The following is a 27,727-nucleotide window of genomic DNA, read 5'->3' on the forward strand; positions in this document are numbered from 1 at the left end:
CCTTTCCTTATCCCCACATTTGTCAGTCACAGTCTGGCAAGGCTAACTTCGTGCCTATTTCACCACTGGGAACTTTATATTCAGTGGCATATGGACTGGATGTTGATTTTGAATCTCAAAAAATTTGCTATTTAAAAATAAAAGAAAAATTACCTTGGAAATAACCTTGTAAAGGCACTTCAAATCTTTCTTTTAGCTGAAAAAAAAAAAACCCTAAAAAGCCAAAAACAGAATGTAATATTCTTTTCTTGTCTGGTTTCAGTCAGACCTTATAAAAAGGAAATAGAGAAAGAAAAATTCCTAAAACTGAAGCTTTTTTGTCAGCTAAGAAAATACAAAGTCTCTAGAGGTTTCTCTTTTCTCTTTCCTTGGTTTCTTCTGTCAAATTTTATAATAAAATCAAACACGAATGTGAAAAAGAACATATATTTTGTTTCTTCTAAAGAAATACCTAAACTTTAGGTGGTGCTTTGAGAATTACTTAGCCCATATAATTTCTTTGATATTAAGAAAAATATACTGAAGTCCTGTTATGAGATGAGATGGTTTGTAATAGCACAGAATTTGAGTTAATATGATTTTAGATTTTGTTCAAGGGAGCTTAGTAACCAAAAGGATTCCACCAATCACCAGGAATAAAAGCTTTGATACCAAGAACAAAAGAATAGAGAGGTTGTTTTGCACTATTTTCTTTTCTGTTATTCAATAAAATTACATTTTCTATTTGTACTCCTTCATTTGCCTATATTTTCCCATAGTGTCTCCATTTTTAAAAAACACTTTTCACTTTCTTGCCTCTTTAGTTCACACAGGAAACATTTTAAAAACTCTTAAAAAACATAGATTAGGGTTAAGAAAGGGTTCACGTATTTTTCATTTTTCTACTTTTCTATAAGAAAACTAAAATACTTTTTTGAAAGCACTACTTCGGTATAAAATTGTTTTTTTCTTTTCTTATATAATACATAGTTTGTTCGTAAACTCCATAATATGAGAGCTCATTCTAAAACTGACCTTTAATTTTAGCATTCTGTTGGTAATCTTCTGCTTGCAAAAATGAACATTTTCCTTTTCAATTGTATGTATTTTAATATACTCTATAGCCACATTTTTTCCTCTGGAGCTTAACAGTGCAATCAGGCTTGTCGTGAAGAGTGCCATTAGCCTGAGAATGGCAGAAAGGACACATGATACAAAATTAGGACACTCCAGTGCATTTCACCTGTGGGTAAAATTGTTGCTGAATATTTTTTGAGTAAATAATGGTATATATATTCTTTAGTGAAAGACTGTTTTACACTAACACTGTATTATCATTCACTTGTAGGTATTTCCCTCCTAGAAACTTATTTCTTTTGCTATATCTTCAACTGCAATAAATAGTCTACCGATACTCAATTTCCTTAAGGATATACTACAATTAGGGCACAAACACTAAACTAATCAGGAACAGATCACACCCCAAAGAATAACATGAAAAACAGATTCTGGAACCATACAATGCATTTTACATGTTTGGACAAATCATTTTGTGTATTTTCAAAAGAAATATTTTATTCATTTAAGGCATTTAATTATGGACATATGAAAGAGAAATGGATATTTATTATATGGAAAGGATGTTTGTAAAAGAAAGATTTATTGATGTAACAAGATAACAATTTCTTTTCCTAAAATTATAGAGCATAATGTATACTTTTATATCTATTCTCAATAGCTGAAGTTAGGTGCTCAAAATGTTTTCAGAATTATTAAATAAAGATGTATGTTACGAGATTACTATACGTTGACAATGTAGTGACTGCAATAAAATTATACTACTAAGCTATTAACCTTAAGGAATCTGTCATGAACTTGCACCCCACAAAGGAGAGGAATCTGAGCACTCACCCATCATTGATGACTTTAAGACTTCTTAAGGGCCGGGCGCCGTGGCTCATGCCTGTAATCCCAGCACTTTGGGAGGCCGAGGCGGGCGGATCACAACGTCAGGAAATCAAGACCATCCTGGCTAACACGGTGAAACCCCTTCTCTATCAAAAATACAAAAAAATTAGCCAGGCGTGGTGGCGGGCGCCTGTAGTCCCAGCTACTCAGGAGGCTGAGGCAGGAGAACGGTGTGAACCCGGAAGGCGGAGCTTGCAGTGAGCTGAGATCGCGCCACTGCACTCCAGCCTGGGCGACAGAGCGAGACTCCATCTCAACAACAACAACAAAACAAAACAAAACAAAACAAAAAAACATTAAGCCACCTTCTGTGAGTTCTTAGAGCAATTCCTCAGGATCCCATCAGGGGAATAAAGCCATAATTCAATTAAAATTCATGACTTTATGCCATTTAGTACTACACACAAAGAAATTTTAGAGTTTTGTGAATACAAAGGCAGAACATGAAATTGATATTTGAATTATGACAGATATACACATATACCCACCATGCACATGCATATATATATAGGTGTGTATAATGTTTATAATGCTAATAAATGTTTTACAGTATTGGGAAAGTAAAATTTAAAAGATAGCCACATGTGTATATCATTGTAAATATGTCTTCCAATGACCATATGGAATCTTAGTGTAAAGAGAAAAACAAATGGTTCATTTGAATATCAACATCAACAAATTTCTGAAGAAAACCAAAATAAAGTATTAATTAAATATTACATTTTCAAAAGTTTTTAAAAGGTTCAAGATGTCATCTCCATCTGGATCTCATTACTCAGAAAACTCAGTTCTATTCAGAAAATACTAAGAGTCCAGGGTTCTAATTGCCATTTACCATTATTTCACTTTGTCACTTAAATCAATTACCCTATCTAAATCTTAGGTACCTCCTTTTTAAAATCACAAAATGGATTAGATGATTTCTATAGATGTCTCTAGCTTTAATAGTCTATGATTCTGATGACATTCTGGCTTGAGACCAAAAAACTTTAGAGCAAGATAAGAGGCTACCACTTAATAACGCTATGACCTTTATTAATATTTCCACAAAGCTAAGAGTAGCAAAAAGCTTGAAGGCAGTAGAATGACTAGCTTACACTTACCCCAGAGAGCTGCATGGTTCATTTCCTCATTTTATTCAGGCCTCTGCTAAAATATGTCTTTATCTAAAAGGCCTTTCCTGAACACCCCATCTAACCACCCACCCATCATTGTTTACACATTACAAGATTTTATTTTTCTTTCTAGTACTCTTTGCCAAAAGATTTTACATTTTAACCATTTTGGATGTTTATAAGCCACACTGATATAAACTCCATGACAGCTGTTTTGTTTTGCTTTGCTTTGTTTTTAATTCACAGTTGTGCTTCCAGTAGACTGGTGCCTAGCATATAGAAGGTGCTCAGTGAAGTTTGTTGATTGAATGACTGATGCTTTCAACAATAAGTAGATGCATACGACTGGATCACAGAGGCATGTTAACACTGTGTAGAAGAAAAAGAGGCTGAAAAAATTAGCTAGAACATGGTTAAAAATAAGTTGGAAGGGGTGTCTTAACATTCCACGCAGGGTTGTCCAATAGAGCCTTTAATGATGAGAGAAATATTCTAGAATGGTGCTGTTCAATTCAGTAATCTCTAGCCACATGTGACTTTTGAGTATTTGAAACTAGGCTACTGTGATGGAGGAACTCAATTTCTTTTATTTACTTTTAATAAGTTTATATTTAAATTTAAATAGCTGCATATGGCTAGTGGCTGCTGTATTGAACTGTGCAGTTCCTAAGGAATTTGAAACTACTCCAAAAGCAATGAGAAGATACGGAAGGTTCTGTAGTAGAAAAAAGTGTGATAAGACTATATTTTTGAAAAATGATACTTTTGAAAGTAATGTTCAGAATAAATTAGAATGGAGATAAATTGGAAAGCAAAATGGCTAAATAGAAACTTGCAAAAAATTTGATGTAAGGAACTGAGGACCTGAATTAGGGCAGTGACAGAATGAATGGAAGGGATGGAAGTGATAGGGAAACATCAAAGTGGCAAAATCAATAGGACTTTTTTTTTTAAACTATGATCCTATATTTGCTGCTACAGAAGATTAGATAGATAACAATTCCACCTACCAAAAAGAACTCAGGTAGTAGAGCAAAACCATACTAAGTGTAATGTCAAGAGAAATTCACTGACTCAAAATTCAGCTAATTTTAAATAATTTTAAAATCCAGACACATAAATCACAATTACAAGTCAAAAAAATAGAAGCATTAATTTAAGAAAAAGAAAAAGCTTTCTTTGCATTCCAAAGAAATCAAGTCGAAATCAAGTCTAAGTAATGTTTGTAACCAATTCAAAATTGGCATTGACATGGGGATTGTTTCTAAGGCCAAACATCATACACACACACACACACACACACACACACACACTACACACACACATATATATGTATATGTATGTGTGTATATATATGTATATATATATGGGGTGATGTTTGTGTATGGGTATGTATATATAAATATTATGTATGTATGTGTATAAATACAAACAATTTGAAAAACAACTGAAGATGTTATCAAATAAGTCTACCCTGTTTCTCATTCTTATAGAAAGCCACCTGGGACAAGCAGGCACATGCTCCTCTTTTAAAGAGGGGAATACATTTTTATTTTAAGTTTACTTTTAAACAGTGAAATCCTTTCTATCACAACACAAGGAAGACTTCTCCCATATTGGCAACTGTTTTTATATGGTTGGCAGGTTTCAATGAGTCTGAACATGAATAAAATCCAACTACATCACTGGATGAAAAAAAAGCTCATGGACTTCCGCTTTTAAAGATGAAACAGAAAATAAGTGTCAAATACAAGAAAGCCAAAGGGTGATTTAAAATTTCATCAACAAAGAAGCCTTGACCCTTATTTGCACTATTAAAATCTTAATATAACAAAGTCATATAGTGGGACCGTTAGGATTTAAAAGCAAATAAAATTCCTTGGCAGACTAAGGATTTTTGCCATCTGTATCTTAAAGCAGGAGGAAACATATTCTGTGTTCAGGCTCTGTAATAAGCATATTAAAGTCAAAGGTGCAGCTAAATATCTCAAGCTAAGTAAAACTGAAAAGAAATGCCTGCAGGACTCATGTTCTGAATAAAAAAACTGTCGATATTTAGAGAAATTCCACTCTCTATGAACTTCCACTAATGATTACAACAGCATGAGATGGAGCCAAGGAGGCTCCAAGTAAATTGAAAAGCATGATTTTAAGAGAATCCCCCAACACCCAGTAGAATGATAAAGATTTACTCTGACTTCAATCTATACCAACTAGTAGGACATATATTTGTACAATAAATGTATGTCCTGAAAGCATGACAGGGTATAACTCAATGGAGAAACTGACACATAAAAGCTACCCTCTCTATTGCTCTCCTAAAAAAGATGTGATTATAATTAAAAACAAAAGAATTTTTTTAAAGAAGTGTATTTATACTAGGATTTCAAATCTAGGAACTCCTGAAATGTTTCAGAATGAGAAATAATACTAAGAAGAAACCATAGGTAGAAACATGTGTAAAAGATTGCTTACTACTTGGTGATTAACATTAGTCTGACATGTTAGATGTTATTTCAAATACCAAAATTTTCACTACAATTTATTATTATACATATACTATAATTTTAAAGAATTAATTACATGATAAATTGTCCATGGTCCTATGCTAGAAGGCAAAGGGGATTAGAAAAATTACACAACTACACAACTGTGAGCATTTTTATCCAAAAGTGCTATATTAGTCTGGACACTGCATTTTTAAATATTGTTTTTCTTAAAAATCTTACCTGCTCATTATAATATTTCATCTCTTTTTGCAAATAGGGTCAAAATATCAGTATGCCCACTTTTTCTTCTTCCCTAGCCCATCCATAACCTCAGAGATAACTATGTATCTTCATCATTAGTCTGGAGCTAGTAGAAGAGTTTGGAATCACTGAATCTGCTCTTAAAAAGTAACTTCTGAGACAGAAGGTTATAAATTGCCCCTTACAAATATATAAATCTGATTTTAAGATTTTAAAGCACTGGCATTTATATATTCTAAAACCGTATAAGCTAAACTAGAATTTTTTAAAAAAGCAACCATAGTCAAATGGTATTGTAGACAAACAGTAAATAAACTTCTTGAATTGAATATTTTTTCTTTTTCTTGCCCATACTGCCCTTTTTCACTCATCTAATACATATGCTAAAGAGCAAACAAGAGGCCGGACACGGTGGCTCACACCTGCAATCCCAGCACTTTGGGAGGCCAAGGAGGGCAGATCACCTGAGGTCAGGAGTTAGAGACCAGCCTGACCAATATGGCGAAACCCCGTTTCTACTAAAAATACAAAAATTAGCTGGATGTGGTGGTATGTAATCCCAGCTACTTGGGAGGCTAAGGCATGAGAATTGCTTCAACTTGGGAGGCGGAGGTTGCAGTGAGCCGAGATTGTACCACGGCACTCCAGCCTGGACGACAGAGCAAGACTCTGCCTCAAAAAAGAAAAAAAGAAAAAAAAAAGCAAACAAGAAAAAAATAAAATCCACTTGCTTAAGCAAGTTTTATCTGACAGAGGCTCCCTATACCTCACCCCAAAATTCCCAAAGAGAAAGAAAACACATTACATTTAACTAACATGTAAACCAAAAGGATCATAAAAGTGAGTAAGTCTACATGAATCTGGATAAAGAAAGAATGCTTGTAGGGAGAAATCTGGACATAGTTTAAATGACATGGCTCTTTTATTTCTTAAAATTGGTGATATAATTTAAAATAAGTGAATCTGTCACTCCAAAGTTTAAAACTTTAAGGGAAGAACTGAAAAAAAGTCAGACTTGAGTTCGTATTTCAGCACTTAACTTCCTAGCTTGCCCTTGATTATGTAATTTAATGAATCTGAGAGTCTTCAATAAAATTATCATAGTTATATGTATTTATAGCTTTCACTAGATAATTCATTGAAGTGTCATATATAAAATATTTGATAAACAGTAAACTTTTTCATGTAGTCAAATACCTAAGTAATATAAAGTATCATCAACTCTGAAATCAGTTGGGGGAGATTCTTTAACCAAAGCACTATCAGAGCAAACCAATTTCAAAGGAAACCCTCTTTTATTCCTACTTACTGGATAGCTAAGGCCCACCATAACAAATCTGCCAGGAAGATGAAAATGAGCAAATTAAGACTGGCTTCCAAGTTAAGTTGGAAAAATCATGTACAAGAATTATACAACACATCTTAAAGTGACAGAATTGCTCCCACTAAGCAAGATTTGATTACAACCTAAATATATTACCATCTCTGGAAAAAGAATATGTCAATCAGCAAAGGGTTTAGCTGGTGATAGATGCACAGAAAAAGAAAAATTAAAATTAGAAGCATTGGTAAGATAGGGTAAAAAAAGCTTTTTTTTAAGTACCAAAAGTACTAACCATAAATAAAAAATGAATAAAATTGACTACATTATAAAAAGAACTTCTGCTCATGAAAACACACAATAAAAAGAGAGCAAAGACAACTACTATATGAAAGAAAGCATTTATAGTATGCGTGATTAACAAATGGACTCCTATCCAGAATCATACCATAAGAAGAAAGACAAATAATAAGAAAAGACAGTCAAATTGAAAAAATGGGAAAAACAGTTGAACCAGCAAAAAATTTATGAAAGTATAAATCCAATAACCTATGAAGATATATTGTCAATTTTATTGGTAATTAGAGAGATTTAAATTAAAACTACCATAAGCCTGGCAAGGTAGCACGCATCTGTAATCCCAGCTACTTGGGAGTTCAAGACCAGCCTGAGCAACAGAGCAAAATACTTTCTCAAAAAAAGAGAAAGAAATTAAAACCACCATGGGATATAACTGCACATGTATGAAATTATAAGAAAACTAAAATTTCAGCCAATACTCTGTGCTATTAAATATGTGAGAACATTGGGAATTCACATAAGCTGCTAATGAAAGGTATATTGCCATAACTGCTTTGTAAACCTGTCATCTACTGAGCATACATCTCATATAAAAATGTGCACGGTTATACCAGAATAAACAAAAAATGATTATAATATGTGTTTGTGATAGCCAAAAATAGAATGTGATAAACTTTTGCAACAAATGTAAAACATATAGCTAGGTTGTAAAGAAAATAAATTTACTACAGCTACTCTCGATATATATAGTTCTTATAAATATCATATTAATTAAAAGAAGCATAACACAAAGTAAAACATAAAGTTTCATCTGTATAAAATTGAAAACTACGTAAAACTGTCTTATTTTACAGTATGAGTAGTAAGATTTTAAAGAAAAGCAAGAAAGTAATTCCCATAAAGTCATAATAATTCCAATGAACAGGAATGAGGTGATCCTTAAAGGAAACAGTATATTTTAGAGTTCTGGGAATGTTCTATGCCTTGATATGGGTAGTAGCTACACGGGTGATCACTTCATAATTTTTAATTATATCATACATTAGTAATATATATTTTTCTGTATATTTATTATATTTCACAATTCAAAAACATGTTTTAAAAAATTTGGTCATGCTCATTTTAGTGAGCTGAACAGTGGCCCTCAACAGATATGTCCACCTGTAACTTCAGAATGCAATTTTATTTAGAAGAAGAGTTTCTGAAGATGTAATTAAGATAAGGATCTCTAGACAAGATCATCCTGGGTGATCCTAAATCACCCAGGGGTCCCAGTGGGTCCTAAATCCAATGACAATCTTTCTTATAAGAGATAGAAAAGGCAACACACCCAGACACAGGGAAAAACGCCACGTGAAGGTGAAGGTAGAGATTAGAGTGATGCTGCCAAAAGGCAGGCGAATCCTTAAGCTACCAGAAGCTGGAAGAGGCAAGCAACAATTCTTCCCTGAAAGCTCTGGAGGAAACTAACACCTTGATTTTGGAGTTCTCGTCTTTACAACTGTGAAAAAATACATTTCCAATTTTTTTTAAGCCACCAAGTTTGTAACTAATTTTTTAAAAGAAGCCCCAGGAAACAAATACATGCATCCAAGCAGACAATATTATATAGTGAGTTATTTAGATTTTGTACTGTGGAGTTGGTCTTGAGTACAACTCTGATTCAACCACTTACAAGCTTTTTAATCTCAATCTCAATCTCAGTTTTCTCATTTGTAAAAGGAGAATAATCTTATCCACCTCAAAATGTTGGGAAAAAAGGTATATAAAAACATTAAAAAATTTCAATGCACTATCACATACTGAGGGCCTAAATAATTACACACATCTATACCTTCTCCCCACAATGAGCCATAAAGAATGGATTATTCTCCCTCTATGGCTAAAAAGAACTATGACTTGAGGGTTATGGAATGAGCCAACTCCTAGCAAGAACATCATATTAGGAGATGAACGCATTAGAATATTTTAGCTAACCTTGTATTAATAATATGCTGAATCAAATTAATATGCTGTAGTCTTATTTCAGACCACCAAGCCCTAGCTGGGGCTTACCTACACAAAGTAAGGATATTTCTCTACCACACAGGTCTTTATCATTCTCATCTCTGTTAGTTATTGATAATTTATTTAAATACATACTACTGGTGTATATCAGTCTTTCACTGCTGGTCAATGTCTAACAGTAACACTGCTCAAAAGATCCTCTGAATTAATGAAAGAATCAGGAAAAAAAACTGATGGTAGAATCTATAATCAAAGACAAAACTACATCTAAGACTCCAGGCAAGAAAGCAATTGAGAAAGAGGGGAAGATAGCAGTTTGACTCAGGAGACACAGAGATGGACATCAAATATGGTCACATCAGAAAAAACAGCCAAGTCCAGTTCCAAGTTGAAGTTGTCTATAGCCTAGCAGAATGTGAGAAGCTCTCCACCCTATTTGGTGATGGGCCAAGGATATAACTCAACTGCACATCAGTTGCCCCTCTGATAAGGAGGAATAAAAGTCCTCAAAGGAAGTCTCTGAAAAGGAAGACAAGGACAAAAACAAACAAAAAAAAGGTCCTAAGGAAGATGTTGTCCAGAAACCCAAGCCAAAATTATACACACTCCGCTGGAATAGACTTCCATGAATTTCTTGTAAGTACACTGAAAAATAACCCAAAGAACAAAATGATGCTACTAATATGAAAGTAGGAGATTCTGAAATTTATTAAAACAATAACTAGTTAAGAGGTTCCCTCAGATGACTTCATATCACTGGAGGCAATTACACTGGATAGCTGCCTATTTGGGGATGGACCACAATGTTGCTCAAACTTGAAAATCTGTCATCATCAACAAAACCAGTAACATAAGACTGCCTGAACAGAGTTTTCAGGACATATAAAGGATGAGAAGAATATAGAATTTTAGCAGAGATTGATTCTCAAGAGAAACAATTCAGTACAGAATGAGATTGTCTGGAACAGATATCTACATGACAGCTGGGGATTAGCTTAAGGGGCTGAGCGGCCACTCAAGGCGCTGAGCTTTCCCTAAGCAGCCAACAGAGCAGCATCAATAGTGAACTCAAATCTTCAGAGCCATGGCCTTGAAACATGTGACCCTTTGCTACCAAAGCCAGCTACTTCAGCAGAATCTCCATCTTCACCTGACTATAGCATTGGAAGCAGTAAACGTGGCAGTGCAAGAAGGATCTCCAGGCCAGGTATGGCACTAGGTGCCCCGGAAATGTGCAACCAGGTAACCTCGTCCCTGTCTGTCCAGGGCCTTCTCCCCTATACTGCCCAGCAGTAGCAGCAGCAACTTCCTGCCCTCCCACCCATGCCTCAGCAACAGCCTCCCATGAATAATCGCAAGATCTCACAGGCAGACAACATCAGCAACCCCTTCGGAGAAATGAGCCTTTACCACTAAGATTCTACAGAAGTAGCTGACCCATCCTCCCCTCTGTTCTGGTCCCCACTTATCTTTCAGCATCCTCAGCAGATAAGCTTCATTGCAGTGCAGCCCTTCCCACAGGACAGCTCCTCCCCATCTCCAACTGTTCCACTCAGCAATTCTGCCCAGAACTGCATGCAGCCCCCTCAACAGATCCAGATTTTTCACTGTCCTCTTGGACAGTATTCTAATTCCAACCAGAAATATTGACCTCTCTCTCTCACCCCGTGGTCTACAGCTCCCAACGTGGTCAACAGCTACCTCAACCATCCTATAATGGTTTATATCCCATAATGCCTAACTAGGAGCAGGCAGCTTATAGAGGCTTGAATGGGATCCACAACCCCAGTACCAGGGCCTGCTCAGCAGCCAGAGAAGCAGAATGGGCAGCCAGATGCAAGCTTGCTCCTTCTTACCAAAATGTGGTCCAGCCTCCCTTCCAGCTACCCATGCTAGTCCCTGTGAGCCAGTCTGTGCAAGGAGGCCTCCTGGCAGGTGGCACACCAGTGTACTATAGCTGGATTTCACTGAATCAGCAAATGGTACGAGCCCTTCTGTATGTAGGGTTTCTCCTGGCTCTGAGCAGTACCAAACGCCTGAGTCTCCCTCTTTGGCTAAAAAGAACTATGACTTGAGGGTTATGGAACAAGCCAACTCCTAGTAAACAGAAGAGGGGAGGGACCGGCACAGTAGGGGCGGGGGCAGGGTGGAGGGGACCGGAGGATCCTGACAGCACAGAGGCTTGAAGGAAGGAGACAGACCCTCAAGTGGAGCCTAAGATAATGGGGATACAGATGGAAACAGGCACTCACTGGCACTGAATTCCATCTTGCTCCCCTGCCATGGGTCTCTTCTTTTCCCCTGGATGGTCCCCTCTCCTTTTGTCTCTTTCCCATCCTCTTCAGTCGCTTTTCATCTCTTCTCCCACCTTTTCAATCTGAAAGGAATTAATTTCTTTCATATGTTTTGGTCAGGTAGCATTGCGAGGGTCCCACACTCCGTTATTCCTCTATTTATTTACAATCCCAAGCTTCCTTTTCTCTTTTGGTCTTTATGAATATATTGGAAGGACAAAATTATGAAATATAAAATTTATTTCCCCTTTCTCTTACTTCCGGCATCTTCTCTCCCCAAATACCACAGAGTTAAAACTTGGGCTTCTTCAACTCCACAGAACACTTTATATTGTTTAAGGTTGACACTGCAGTAATAGACACAGTGTTTAGTTGCACATACAGATGTAGGTTGGGCATATTCAATGTGAAGTTTATTTAATCTGGTTTCTTGTTTGTTTGGGGGTTATTTGGAGGAAAGTTAGTTACGTATTTAAATATAAAAAAATTCTGTCACTCAAAAAAATATATAGTGATCAGCTTCCACTTTGGAAATGTAATTAGAATGTGCCCCTTCAGCACCTGATCCTAGATAAATTGTTTTGAAATTTGTCACCATTAAAAAGTGTTTTTCCACTGAAAGCATACTTATATTGTTCATTCTAACACCATCTCACCTTCACTGAGCTCTTTAACTTCCTAATTTAAAAAAAAGCAAATTAATTATGTCTAAGAGTTAAGATCCCTCCTAATGAAGAAGAGGTAGTGGGATAGATTGAAATTATGAGTTGAGATTGGGGCATTGGTTAAATTCACAGCTCTGTGTCTCAATTAACCTTTCAGGCCTACGATTTTGCACTTACATAAAAAAGATGATAATACGTAAAGTAAAGGATTAGTGCACATACATTCATTAAGTAGAGAATCACTATATCGCATCATTTAAAAATTCGACTTGGTCATCAGGCTCATCATGTCCCCCATTTTTGACTGGCCTTCTTCTGATTTAACTTTTCTCTCTCACAAACCCTATATTTCTGAGATACTGTCCTGTCCCTCATTTTTCATTCAAATTCCTTGAAGGATTTGTCTCTACTTCTCTTTAGTTCCTCATCTGCATTCATTGCTCAACCTGCAAAAATCTGATTTAAAAATAAGATTTTTAACATACTTTTTCTGGTTCATATACGTCTACATTTCAAAATGCAATCTATGTGTCAGTAACTTAATTCACAACTGTCAGGTACCTACTCCTTCCTCTATTCTCTTATTTTTATTTAAATACAGAAAGCTGGTTTTTAGCCTGTCGAGTTACCATACAGATTAAAAGACTCTATTCCCAGGACTTCTTTGTAGCTTCATGAGATACAATAAATTCTGGCCAAAGAGATGTAAACAGAATGGTGATGGAGGTTGATTAAGTGTCTTTAAAAGAGAAGGGTGATGTCTTCTTCCTTTATTCCATTTAGCTATTGGAGACACCATTGTGATGAAGCATTTACATGCAAAAATTTGGATCTGATAAGAGGAGGGCCAGCCCTTGGGATGGCAGAGTGGACATCTGGAAAAAGCCTGGATAACTTTGTTGAGCTCAAATTAGCCTGAGTTGCCTTCCATAGCCTTTTTCGACTAGAGTGAAATAAATTTTGATTTTGCTTAAACATTTGTGATATGGGAATATTTCTGTTCTGTGTAGCTAAGCTAATCTGATCAGTTCTACATATTTGACCTAGACATCTCTGATAAGCTGCAGTACTGTATTACAGGCTGCTGTTTAATATTTTAAAAGAACCTCAAGCTTAACCTGCCTGAAACCAAATCCAACATTTCTCACCCAAACTTCTCTCTTTCCTATATTTCATATCTCAATCATCAATGCCAGTATCCAGCCACTAATTCAAAAACATTAAACTACGTTTCACCTTCCCTTTGTAATAGAAAATAGCCAAAAATACTATCACCAAATAATTTTTGAGTTCATTTCCTCCTTGAATTTACCCCCTTTTCAATAGTATATTCTTTTTATCTCTTTGTCAGTTACAGCAATTTAATAGTATATATCAATATGCTCACTGAATCTTATATATTTGGGTAAGACATTTTATGATATTGGTCAATTTTATTAATATTTTATTAACAATCATCAATAGTGATGTCTAAAATTCATGTACAATAACAGTAGCAATTATTCTAGGAATAAGCTAACCATAGATTGCAATACTACTGATAGGCTGTCTCATTCATTAACATTGTTTTTCATATTTGGAATTGAGTACTACAGAAAATCAATTAAACACTCTGGTATATTGTAGGAATATTTCTTTATTGACTGAAGAATTCAGTCAGTATATAGATATATTCATTTTCAAATCAACTTTATCCCAGTGGTGAGAAGACAAGATTTGAATTCCATAGCTAGCAAGTAACCATTTCCTCACGCGAACACTTTGCTATCTCAGCTAATGCAAAGTGTCATTAATGTGAAGTCACTAAAATAAAATTTGAAAATTGTTGAATTACAGAATAGTTTTACAAAATTGAAGTTGCACTGAGTTCTGGTTGAGCACGTTTTTTCTCAATTGCATTCATGTGACAAGTGAATGAATGCAAAACATTCACACAAATACAAGAAAGGGAGAACAAACTACAGCAGACGAGAGATGTCAAAAAAGTTTTGGTAAAAGAAAAGTAGATAGATACATAGTAACGGATACAGTATAGTAAAGAAAGCCAATGCCAAAGCTCCCTCAAGGGAAAAACCAAAGGAAGCAAACCAAGTCCTTCTTTGCAGACCACTGAATTACTCAGCAATGGGAAATACTAGTGACTTGTAAAGAACTACTAAAGCTTGTGGAATGAGACTGAAAATAATGAGGTTTGTTGAATGACAGGAAAGATTACTTCTCTAAAAATACTTTTAACTTTCCTACCAGTCCTTAAAGTAGCCCTCTCTTCTCAACACACGTTAACTTTATGGAGATGTTAAGCAAAAGAGGGTTTTATCTTTGGATCACCAGACACAGCTGACAGGAGTGGAGGGGAATACGGGAGCCAAATAAAAACAACAGGCTTAATATGAACGTCTGCATCATCAAAAATGGAACTCCCCAGCCAATTTCATACATTCACCTGCAGGAGATTAGAAAATTCTTCTCTATGAACATCAGACCAGGATAAATGGGCCCTAAACATTTATACTTAAAAATAATTAAGTGACTCTCCTTACTGTGAGGTATACCAGCCATTTGCAAGCTGACTCATGCACACTAAGCATCCAATCAACTTTTATTCTGAGCAGTAAATCAACATTTTTGTTCAGCATTCAAAACTGAATGGATGGTCAATGAGTAACACATATAAACCAGTCCTCTAAATGAAAAATAGTGAACAAAATCAATAAATAGAAAATAAATCTTGGATGAAAAAGAAGAAACATAGAAGGATAATAATTCAAAAGAAAATATTAATTTTTCCAGAGACATAATAGAAGATAATGTATCCATAAGAGCACAATGAGATTATTAAAAAAGTAAACTGAGAGTAAAAGAAATAACTCTTAGAAGTTACTGCATGTAATAACAGACATAAAAATATCCACAGAAGGGTTGGATGGTCCAGTTAAGAACACATTTTAGAAAGAAGAAAAATCACAAAGATATGGAAAATAGACAATAAAAGGTAATACAATTCGAGCACTGATTTAAATTTTAAGGAAAAAAAATTCAACAAAAGAATAAAATCATCAAATAAATGATATCAAAATATTTTCAAAGATTGAAAGATATTTATCTTTCAGAATATACAAAGGCCTGCTGAGTACTCAACCCAGTGAAATGTATTTTTTTGTTTGTGTTTTTATGGGGAGTGGCACACAGGATGTACCATTTTGAAATTTTGGAATACCAAAGATAAAGAGATAATCACAAAACCTTCTGGAGAGATTAACAAGCACAACAGTTCACATTAGACAGATCTGGATTTAGAATCAGAACGTCCTAAGATTTAGAAGAAACAACTTCGTCATTTGGAAAAATACTAATTTCTAAACTAGAATTCCATCTTCAGTCAAATACCATGTTCAATAATGTTTCTCATAATTGTAGAATTTGAAAAATGTAATGCCCATGATTCCTATCTCATAAGTTTCGGGAGGAAATGTTTGCTAAAATTAAGAAATAATAGAAAGAGGATAAGCAAAAGACTGAACACATGAAAAAGGCAAAAGGAATGTCTGGGATGATGGTGATAGGAAGTCTGGGGTTAGCAGCTATGTAGCTGACCTAGAGATCAGCTGTTCCAGAAGCTGGCATTCAAAAAAGGAAAAAAAAAAAAAAAACACCCAGGAGATTACCTGATGTGTTTGTACTGACAGGATTTATAGTGTTTCTGGAGTGTTGGAGTGGTAGGTATATGCAAATTAAACACATGATAAAACAAGTCATAAACTCCAATAAAAACAGTTGCTCAAGAAACCAACTGTATTCAAAGTATAATACTAAGCTCAGATAAAAGCAAATTTATATGCTCACAATAAGGTAAACACTAAATAATATTTTAACCAAAAAATATAATAAAGCTCTTTTGGGATAATGGAGAGAGAGGAAGCATGTTTTTATATGTATGGGCAGATAGTTAAAAGAAATCTCACTCTGAGACATTAATAGAAACATAGATTCTAAAGTAGAAAATCAAGAAACAGAAATATCAGAGTACTGCTTGGGCCATGCACAAATACCAGAAGAAACAGCTGGGAGATTCACAGTATTGCCCCTGGGGATTGGGTATCTTGATAAGGAGGCTGGAGCAATAGATCTCTGTTTTGTTCACTGTACTGTTTGATTAAAATTCTAATGTATTACATTGAAAAAAAAAATTTAAGTATTTTTAAGAAACTGTAATAATGTGAAGTATGTTAAGCTCTAGAACAACCAAATATTTCTTACGAAGATAAATGATATAATTAGTAAGTTGTAACCATGACATAAAGTTATTGAAAAATAATGCTTTGAACATTTTCAACTATTCTTAAAATTTTGAAACCTGCTCATTTCTAAGTATGTATACTTTTCCTTAGTATATACATAAGTATATATGTATACTTTACATACTTAGTATGTATACTATTTTTTTACCATACCCTCTTTTTCACTGTCAAAGAATCATACTAGACTCAAATTTTCAGAAATTCTAAATTAATGAAGTACAAATTAATGTCTCATATCTGTTAGGCAGCAAAATCTCAAATACTGCCATGAAGTCTGCATTTGAATAAATCTCAACTGAAAAGTAACAAAACTGAAAGTAATCTCTGCACAAGTCTAATATTCTACAGCATAAAAATGTCACTATTAAAATTTTTTTTAAAAAGATAAGTCTCCATTAGCTATCTGAAGTTGAGAAAACACATAAACAAAAATGTTCTCCATTCTATTACTTGTGCATTATCAGGAGACTTCATTTCTGCAATTTATATTCCCACAGTCGTGTGCTAATTTTATGAAGAGTTACTCTGTTGCCTTTTTACTAAAGTGAGAGGGCAATGAAAATATTATGGGATTGGCCTGTAATGCATTTGTAAAGGTGAAAACTTAAAGTGAAATCAAATAAGACATAGGAAATCAAATGAGTTTAAGGATTTAACTATAACCATGGAATAAAAGGTTATTCAGTTTTGCAAATTCAAAGCAGTCTCTGACGAGTCTAATTTAATGAATAAAATTCTTGTTTCTTTTACAATAGACCTTTAAACTATTTCTACTCAGCAGTCTTAAAATGATTTCATTAGGAGGTACTGGAGTTATTGAGCTGAAATGGCAGCTGCTGTTTTTCTTAGTTTCCTTTATTCCATAAAAGGATTGGTAACTTACATTTGGCTTCAAAACACTTCACTGGCAACTCCCCTCTGCTTTTGTTTCTCTCCCAAAAGTTTAATCTAATTTAGAGTTTTCAAAGGAGATAGATAAGGTTCTTTTTAAGAGTAATTAAAAGCATGATGCCTTTCATTCACTAATTTCTAAACTGGGACTTACCTTTCAAAGAAATATTAAAGTAAAATAGGTAAAGTTTATCCTAGTAAATACAATTATCTGGGGAAGGGAGGATCCATATGTAAACTAAGCTCTCTGTGCCTGTGGTTTAGCAATATCCACAGGAAAGACAGATTAAGTAGCTCTCAAATTGCATTTTGAATTGTTCAGTGGGTGTCAACACATTAAATCCCTTACTCTTAAAGATCTAGGTGATATATTTTTATATTTGAATACTTCTTTATTGTAAAAATATACTCAGTGCTTTCTGGTAACGAAATAGGTTTGATACTGACCCTAGATTTGACCATAGATTTACACAGGTTCCAACAAAATATTACTTAGACAAAAGTGTATGGTCTGGAATCTTTTGGTGAGCCATTTTAGAGTGAACAAAACTAAACCAAATGAGTAGGGAGAAATGTAAATGACTTTAAAAATCCTCTGATTCAATTAACTAAGGGCAAGCTCTCATACGTTTCACAACTAAGGATTCTTCTGAGGATACAAATAGGCTAATTAAATAGGTAACATTGCGCCTCTTAATTACTCTCATTTCTCCCAGAAAGACATTATATAAATTTAACAATCTGTCTACAGACACTAAGACATATAGTTTCAACTTTATGTGATGAAATTAAGTTAGAAACACATCTACAAGTAAATTTGTATAATTCCATATATCTTCCACTAAAATAGAGCTCATTGTATACAGAAGAATGATTTAAATGTGATTGAGAAAGTTTTTAATATATTATAATTGTAAATATATTAATTCATTGCACTATAAGCCTATAAATAATAGAAAATTCATTGAGAAACAGGTTTGCAGCTAATGAGGCATGGCAAATCAGTAAGTTAAATATATATGGAGCAGTTTTTAAAAGTAGATTGAATACAATCTGTAATGATGTAATGTATCCATCAGAATCTAAAAATAGATAACACATACAAAAAAAAATTTTCTTTATCAAAGCACTTTTAAAATAACTAGTCAAGGACTTCACACATTACTGAAATTATTATTTTCATTAATGTAATTTGTTATTTACTTTATATAAATATGGACCATTTCATAGAAATCTTTCTGAAATGAATTTAAAAATATCTCTGCCTTATTAAAAGGCATACAGGTGACAATATTTAACATTTTCTTCTTGACTGTCATCTTTATGAACATCACATATGTAGAACTTGACTGAATTTATCCAGGTTTCTGTTTCTCTAATATTATTACGTCTAGTGATAGTCCCACCTTTATCCTGGGATCCATCCCTCCTTTTCTAGTCTACATACATCTATGACCCAGACATAACTAACTGGTGGTTCAAAACTTGGGTACTCACACTGGCCCTACCATCTTACCACTTTTCCTATGAGAATATTTTTATCCAGAAAAGTACTTGTAAGCACCCACCACAAAGTTCCAACCTAATTATTTCATGTTTTTCTAAAATAAGTAAGTACGTGAAGACAGTAAGCAAATAAATAAGTAACCTTGGGTGGATAGACACACTGGTAGAACAAAACTATGAAACTTTAGCAGGACAAAATCTTCCAGAGAACTACACGAAATGAGCATTTTGTCACTACAGATTTTGCATGCAGAGGAAATAACATTTTCTAAGACTAGTGCTTATCTAATAGTATAACCAAATGAACTGAGAGAAATCTTACAAAATGTATATTGGAAGCACACTGAACATGTGGTACATTCCAAAAGTGCCCATTATATCGACTTTCAGCATCTTTAAGCATTTTCATTACTACTTGACTACAAATCAGACTTTTGCAAAGGCCAATCAATGGAGGCACACAGAGTAGTCAAGTTTGACAGTTCACTGTCATCAGTTTCTATATGAAATTTACTTGTTCAAATAACAGTAACTAGATTTGTCTTTGCTTTTTATTTCCTTGTGTGTATTTTACTGTTAGCTACTCCCCATAAAGGATAACGGTTTTATTAAGGTAAACAAGAAATTCCTCCAAGGGTTCCTGCTGGGTACGCAACATCCGGAACCAATGTTCTATCTCCACTGACACTTAAAATACTACCTCAAATTTCTGCAAAAAAAGACAACTATCAAAAAATAGAAACTTATTCAAAATCTCTTTAAAAGCCTTCTTGCCATTAGAATGACAAAGTTATTTCAGTGCTTCTGCCACCAATTTAGTGTTTGGGGCAAATTGCCTAGTGGGAAAACATTCAATTTGGTGGCTACTGAGAAATCAGCTTTAAAGCAACTCCTGAAGGAAACCTTAAAAAAGAACAACCAAATTTTTGTTTTTATTTTCTCTTCTCACAGCATAACAACCATATTCACTTATTATCCCATTCAACCTCATATCTGTATTTTATAACCTCCACAAATTTCATATGAAAAAGTGCTTAACTTAAAATTAAGAGATTCCTTTAATTTCCTCTGCTTTTTCTGATCTCTATGGCACTTTTAATGTCCTAGCATTCAAGATGATTTATTTATCTAATATACTTATTTGATATTTTTTGTCTATATACACACACAAATGAAGGCAAGAACATTGTTCACTAATGTGTTCAAGCATCTTGGCATATTACAGGTGTGCTATATATATTTGTTGAATAAATAAATGAATTAAGTAATTAATCAAAATTTCTTGCCATTTTTCATTTCAAAGTGAAATTACATGGGGCATTACAAGTTACTAATTTCTGGAAGGCTCTATATTATATAAATGTGAGTCCACAAAAGTAAAGGGTCTAATATCTAGATTATCATACAGGTCCATGTAGGCACAACGTATATAAATGATTTTTCCTAGGCCCTAGCTAAATATGCAAAATAAGTCAGTTGTACTTCTATGGCAACATCCACATCTTGAAGATGTTTATTTTATTATTTTACTTTAACCTAGGCAACCGTTTAAGTATTGAAATCTCAACTAGTACATTTAAAATACTTTTTAGGGAGACATATCCTGTGGGACTGTGGTAGTTTTAGGTCTAGTATTAGTTTCAGGTGAAAAGTTGCTCATTCTCAACACACTATCTGACTCAAGAGCTATCAAGGTGAGTAAATTATTCAAAAAGGGAAGATAAAACCTGGGGCCCATTACATGTCTCCATCCCAAAAGAGACTCTTTGATCGGTCTCCTATTTTAGCAGATTTTCATGGCTTCACATTTTAAAATGAACTTAGTTCAATACATTTAACTAGAATCTCCTTGGGTTTCTATAGATGTATCCCTATTTTTAACTCCAAATGCTGGAGTGTTCAGACTTTCAAATGCTGAAGAACTATATCTTATCAAAAAGCATAAAAATTCATTGAAAAGTACTGAAAGAACATACAAGTTTTCAGACTCTATCTTTAAGGACCTTGAAAAAGAACACGGAAATAATATGAAGAAATAGTTTCAATCTGGCTTTATTTAAATCTGCTTATTTCAGATAAGAATCAATAATGTTGATATATCTGCTTGTGTTAAATGGTGCAAAACAATTGGCCAGCATGAATGTGAGCAAATGCAAACAAGAATACCTACTGGAAAATTGTAAGTTGATTATGAGTCAATAATTATAAAGTAATTGAGTATATTAAAATGAATAAACAAATTATGGTGAGGGAAAGAACAAACAAATAAAACAAATAAAAATCCCACACTTGGGCCGGGCGCAGTGGCTCACGCCTGTAATCTCAGCACTTTGGGAGGCCAAGGCGGGTAGATCACGAGGTCAGAAGTTCAAGACCAGCCTGGCCAACATGGTGAAACCCCGTCTCTTCTAAAAATACAAAAATTAGCCAGGTGCGGTGTCAGGCACCTGTAATCCCAGCTACTCGGGAGGCTGAGGCAGGAGAATTGCTTGAACCCGGGAAGCAGAGGTTGCAGTGAGCTGAGATTGCGCCACTGCACTCCAGCCTGGGCGACAGACTGAGACTCCATCTCAAAAAAAAAAAAAAAAAATCCCACACTCAAGAAAACACAAATAGGCCAGGTGTGGTGGTTCATGCTTGTAATCCCAGTACTTTGGGAGGCTGAAGTGGGAAGATCTCTTCAGCTCAGGAGTTCAAGACTAGCCTGGGCAACAGAGTGAGACCTCATCTCTACTAAAAATAATGATTATATATATATATTTGTTTGTTTGTCTGTTTTGTTTTGTTTTTTGTTTGTTTCTTCAAGATGCAGTCTCGCCCTGTTGCCCAGGCTAGAGTGCAGTGACGCGATCACGGCTCACTGCAACCTCTGCCTTCCGGGTTCAAGTGATTCTTCTGCCTCAGCCTCCCAAATAGCTGAGACCACAGGCGCGTGCCACCACGCCCAGCTAATTTTTGTAGTTCTTAGTAGAGATGGGGTTTCACCATGTTGGCCAGGCTGGTCTTGAATTCCTGACCTCGTGATCCACCTACCTTGGCTTCCCAAAGTGCTGGGATTACAGGTGTGAGCCACTGCGCTCGGCCAAAATGATGATAATATTAAAATTAGCTGGGCATGGTGGTGTGCGCCTGTAGTGCCACCCACTTGGGAGGCTGAGGGGGGAGGATTGCTTGAGCCTTGGGAGTTTGAGCCTGCAGTGAGTAAGACCCTGTCTCAAAACTGAAGAAAAAACAAGTAAACATAAATAAAAATGAAGTAATGTTTACTTATCAGAGGTTTATTCTGTAATGTCAACCCTACACTGAGAATATCTCATTCTCAATTTCCTCCTCTACACATGAGAAATTTTGATTAGATAAAATAATTTCAGTTTCAAAGGAAAAGGGGTGTCACATTTTACAAGGTTCAGTATGTAAAACAAAACAACAGGAAAAGCATGCAGGGCACCAGAGTTTGACCTGTTTACCTCGCTGACTTTCACTTACACCACCCCATACGTGTCTGAATAACTGTCATTAAAACCTTCAGATACACTTTGTAAAAGTTTCTCGAAGGAATGAAGTTAATAGACTGCTCTAATGCTCAACATTTTTATTCTCCATGAGATGCCACAGTATAGCTATCGATCATCAATTTAAGGTTTATTCTCTTTCTTGATACCATATATAATTTTCTCATCATTCTCGTGAATATAATACTTTCAGGGTGTATATCAGGCATAAAGAACAGCAATTTTGTACTTAACTTTCTCATAGATAGGTATCATACTTCAGGATAATAAATCAGAAAAGTATTGCATTTTCACAACTTAGCAGTCAAAGCATATTTGCTTGTAACTTTTAAAACAGAAAATGAAAGAGACAGAATAAAAAATTCTCTGTCATTGGCTTGATATGTAATTTTAAGAGTTCATTTAGTTTTAAATTCTCATTTTAATATTAAATCAAGCAGTCAATGAGTTTTATACTCTTTCTAATGTATCTTTATTTAGTAAAATTTTTTAAATGCATCTTAACTAACATTCAGAATAAACTTGAGATTCAAAATACTTCTAACCAGCATTCTCTTATCAAAGGAAGGCTATTTGGTGTTCTTATATTAAGACCAAAAACAGGAGGTGGTTAAGAAACGGGGCTAGAATGACAATAAGCTTAAATATAAAATTGTTAAACAATTGAAAAACCTTCTGTCTACCTGCAGTAACATATGGAATTTAGCTGTGTATACTGCCACCTATAATTCACTGAAATATAACACATTCTTCTTAGATAAAAGAAAATTCACAAATGTTCCTGAATGCAATAAAATTCTGCAAGGACAGTGTGAACATCAACAATTTAAGACAAAAGCACCATATTAAATAGAGGTCCTTAAATATCATGGCATTTATCTTTTTAATTAATTTTTAAAATTAAAACTTTAAGATCTATTAACATTTCTGCTATTACCTATAAAATTCTTCTTTGTATACAATAGATCTGATTTTAAAACAGAGACATAAATAGGAGTTACTGTTACAGTCCCCAACCTAAGAATCAGATCTCATGCTCCCAAGCATACCCTTATTTTAAACATACAAATATTATGTAAGTCATGAGAATGCCAGCTAAACCCAAACTACTAATTTTAAAGAGAAAAAAGAGAAACATCTTTACTTAGAGAAGCAATTGTTTTAAAATTATAAATGAATTTTCCCATCTCAACATAGCCTAATTCTGATACATTGTTAAAAAGAATAACGATAAAGATCAATAGACTTTTAAAATAAACAAATCATGTGTTCTAGGTTAAATATTTACTCATTCTTTGCCTTTCTGAGATAAATATAATCTTATTTTAACTCTAGGAAAAAATATAATTAATCAGATAAGAACCATTATACTAAAACAAATAAATGAAGACATAAAAAACCTTTAGGAAAATTCCAATGTGAATTGCGATAAGAAATAAATAACCATCATAAACATCAGCAACTTAGATTTTCAGTCAGAAGAGAATTTGTCAATGCTATCCATGCATGTTAGAAATAACAGACCTCAGGATTCCAAAATATACTGTCTACTTGGGCCCTGAAAACCAGCTTACTATCTTTCCAACTGAAATAAGCCACCTTCCAGAGTGTCTTGGATTTTAACACCAAAAATTGGGTTTTTAAAAAATCCTCTTAATGAGGAATATTTTAAAAGGCTAGCAATTCTACTTACCCCCTCTTGCTACTCCAGTGTCAAAAGAGGCTTACCTTTTAATAACAGACATATCCAAAATTTTCAAGCCTTACTTTCCCCATCCAGAATCTTCATCTGTTGCTATCATCACTGGTTTCACATGACTAGGGCTACCTAGGTGTAGCTCCCAAGAGAAGGTTACTTTCCATTTAGTGTCTTGCATCATGGAAAAAACTTACCGTTTCTGCTGTCCTTCAGAAACTTCTGTTTTGTTTTGGGTTTTTTTGTTGGTCTTTGTTTTTGTTTGCCTTGGGGAGTAGACATGAAAAGGTACAATGTTAAGCCCGGTTTTAAAAAACATACCTGAGTGATATAAATATTCAGTACGCTATAAATTTAGTTATCCCGTGGTTTTATATATTTAATGAATGCTTAAATCCATCCGTAATTAATATTTGTATATTGTATAAAACGAAAAAACTAAACCTTCTTTTTCACAATGGTTGTGCAAGTTCTCCACTGTAATCCAAGTACACGCTGTGTGTAGCATCATCTGATTTTGTGATCACTTCTGTTTCACAGATATGTTTCTATTTTATTATGACAAAAACAAAGTTTTAACTGCAATGCCATTTTTTCCTCACGTGTATGTGTGTGCACACACGTGAGCATGTGTTGTACATTTCCACTTAAACTCTTGCATTTTGGACAACCGACCTATGCTTTATTAGGTGGCCAAAATACAGAGTTAAGTATTTACAAACTCCATAATATCTAAACCACAAACAATATGAGTGTGTCAGTTATGGAATAAAGAAGACTGGGGTTAGCCATCAACCCAAGAGAAGAAAAAAGAAAATATACTATGGCAACCAACGTACCATATTTGAACTGAAATATCTCCATTTCAGAAGGGTGAAGAACAGAGACACTAGAAGCTAAACAGTGTCCCCTCTGACTTGAAATTCAAGACATCATTTTAAATCTAACAGGTCAATCAACCTTTCTTTTTAACTTAACCCTGCAACATGCTTCAAAATTAAAATACCTCCTGATTCTACCTGGGGCAGCAAATGTCTTTCTGTATCAGCCATACTTACTCTTAACATCTAACAGTCACATCTCAGGTGGTTTCTTCTTAGTATGACATCATGACCTTATAAAATGAACAAAACAATTCAGAATATTGGCCACTGTACTTACTCTATACATATTTATATATTCAACATAGTATTATGAAATGAGAAGAAAATCTGTAAACAAAAGAAAATTATAAGAAGAGATACCACTTTTGAGTAGTGGCAGTTTTGAGAAATGCACTGTATTAATTGGGAGACATCAAGTATTGTAACACACTTGTAATTAGGTATAGTGAATTTTTCATTTTAGGTAAAGTTTCTTAAAAATAACATTTTAAAAGACTTGTTACAAATCAGATTATTAAAAACATAGCTCGTGAAACTGAGGTATAATATCTTAGAAATATATTTTAAAATTTAAAACAGAAAGGTAAAAAGTCAAGCATTCATTCATCCAGTCAGCACATCTTCATTAAGTACTAATTAGTTATGCAGCCAACAAATCCATCAAAAACTGTGACCAACTGAATGCTTGTCAGGTTCCTTGGGCTTAAACAATACTTTTACCACTGGTGTTATCCAGCAAAATGTAAATATATTATTGTTAAATTAGGTACTTGGTTAGGTAGTCTGACTAGGTATAGTTTAAAAAAAAGTTTTGAGAAAATCAGCAATCAGCACTTTACCATTAAATTAGCAGCAGCTGCCAAGGTTCTCAAATATATATGCTAAGGAACAAGCAATAATATTAAGTTTTATCATAATTCTAAGACTGAACATTGGCTATTAGCCCAAGACATACCAAAAGCATTGCTCAGGTGTGAATGCTGAATAAAAATCTCACGCATTTCCATTGACATCAAATTGGCCAAGATTCCAGTGGAGATGGGGAAAACATAAATCAATGAAACAAAATTGAGGACTGCTGGAATTATGCATTTAAGCAACTGGGTCCAAATTCAGGATATTGGCCCATAATTGAATACATTCATTTGCTGTTTCTATGACCTTTCTAGAAAAGTGTTTTTGCTATCCCTGCCTTCATTTCTTTACTGCTCAAGTCTGTCTAACCCTATTCAGATATTTCTTTCTACCAATCTGCATCACTGTTGCCATTAAAATCATAACAAAAGCTGTCCTTCTCTAGAAATTTTTGCTTAATTTATTTTATCCAAGTGTTTTCTTTATTCTCCATGCCTTTAGCACTCATAGTCATTAAACGTTTTAATAATTTTCATACTCTTAATGAAGTTATTTAAACATATATATATTCCTTATCAAATTGATTACAAAATCAAGGACTATGAAGTTCTTGAGAAACATATATCATAATTTACATTTATTTTCCATTCTCTCACTATTCCTATGACTAGGTGCCAATGCAGCACCAATGCATGTTTTTGAGAGTCTTTGCCTCTCAAATTGTCATAATTACTAAAGAGAATGTTAATAAAAGCAATCATAGGCAGAAAATGGCAAGGAAAATGCTGAAAAGAAAGTTCAAATACAATTGAGGCTTAAGGCTCAGAATTGGGTATTCTAATGAATTCATTCTATTTTAGGAGGCTTATTTTTCACCAATTTGTTTTTAATTTTGAGAATTTTAGCACTCAGCAGGAATAGAGGAGAAGGTATTAAGATATTACTCTAAAGAATTGGAAAAAAACTAAATGACTCTATCAAATTAAAGCCCTTTAGTAATAAAATTTTGATAAATATTTAAATAAAAAAACTATTTTAAAATGAATGAGCTATCTGCTTACAAAAATGATTTTTATAATCTATCTGCCTATCAGTTTTATCATATAAATTTTAACTTACTGAAAATAAAAGTTTATCTGAAAGAAAGCAAGTAAATGTGATATATAATTATGGGAAAAGCTCATAATTGACTTTTATATTTTTGAAGCTTAACTAAAATTTAGTTAGTTGTCTTCATCACTTATCATTTGCATCTAGTCTTCAAAATCATATTGCAATTTCCCTCAAAATAGGGACACTAAATGTTTTGGTATCTGCTTAGTAAATAATATATATTTGATAAAGGAAATAAAACCCCCAAGAAAATTAATGCCGATTATTCTCAACAAATATCTATTTATAGACTACCTCATCCAAAACATCTTACCATACAAATAGTTAACATTTACTGAGAATCCACTATAGAATAAGAATTTTACCTATATCATTTCAGTTGAAGCCTCAAAATAACAAGGTCAATGTATCATCATAGTTTAATAAATGTTTCAAATGTTTGACACACTTAATAGGGCTTCAAAGTAATTTCTCCAATTTCAAATATTTAGAGAAGCAAGAATATGAACCCAATTTGGTTTAATTCTCAAAGTTATGTTCCTCATAAATTTACCATATCATCTCCTGTCATAG

At 34.1% G+C, this 27,727-nt stretch overlaps 1 long non-coding RNA gene and 1 pseudogene across 1 annotated transcript in view; one reads left to right on the forward strand and one right to left on the reverse strand.

Annotated features, from left to right (window-relative positions):
- The window catches only part of LOC129532864 (uncharacterized), a 54,045-nt gene that overhangs the window by 25,797 nt on the left and 521 nt on the right, over nucleotides 1-27,727 (reverse strand). Inside the window, exons 2-5 of the long non-coding RNA XR_008678799.2 lie at nucleotides 25,361-25,416; nucleotides 24,500-24,568; nucleotides 1,891-2,033; nucleotides 1,015-1,165 (exon numbers count right to left, since the gene is read on the reverse strand). This is a non-coding gene — a long non-coding RNA (uncharacterized lncRNA). The remainder of the gene's footprint in view (nucleotides 1-1,014; nucleotides 1,166-1,890; nucleotides 2,034-24,499; nucleotides 24,569-25,360; nucleotides 25,417-27,727) is intronic.
- LOC101153333 (R3H domain-containing protein 2-like) lies at nucleotides 9,609-10,441 on the forward strand (annotated as a pseudogene).

The sequence above is a fragment of the Gorilla gorilla genome, chromosome 3, assembly GCF_029281585.2.
Source record: "Gorilla gorilla gorilla isolate KB3781 chromosome 3, NHGRI_mGorGor1-v2.1_pri, whole genome shotgun sequence".
NCBI lineage: Eukaryota > Metazoa > Chordata > Mammalia > Primates > Hominidae > Gorilla > Gorilla gorilla.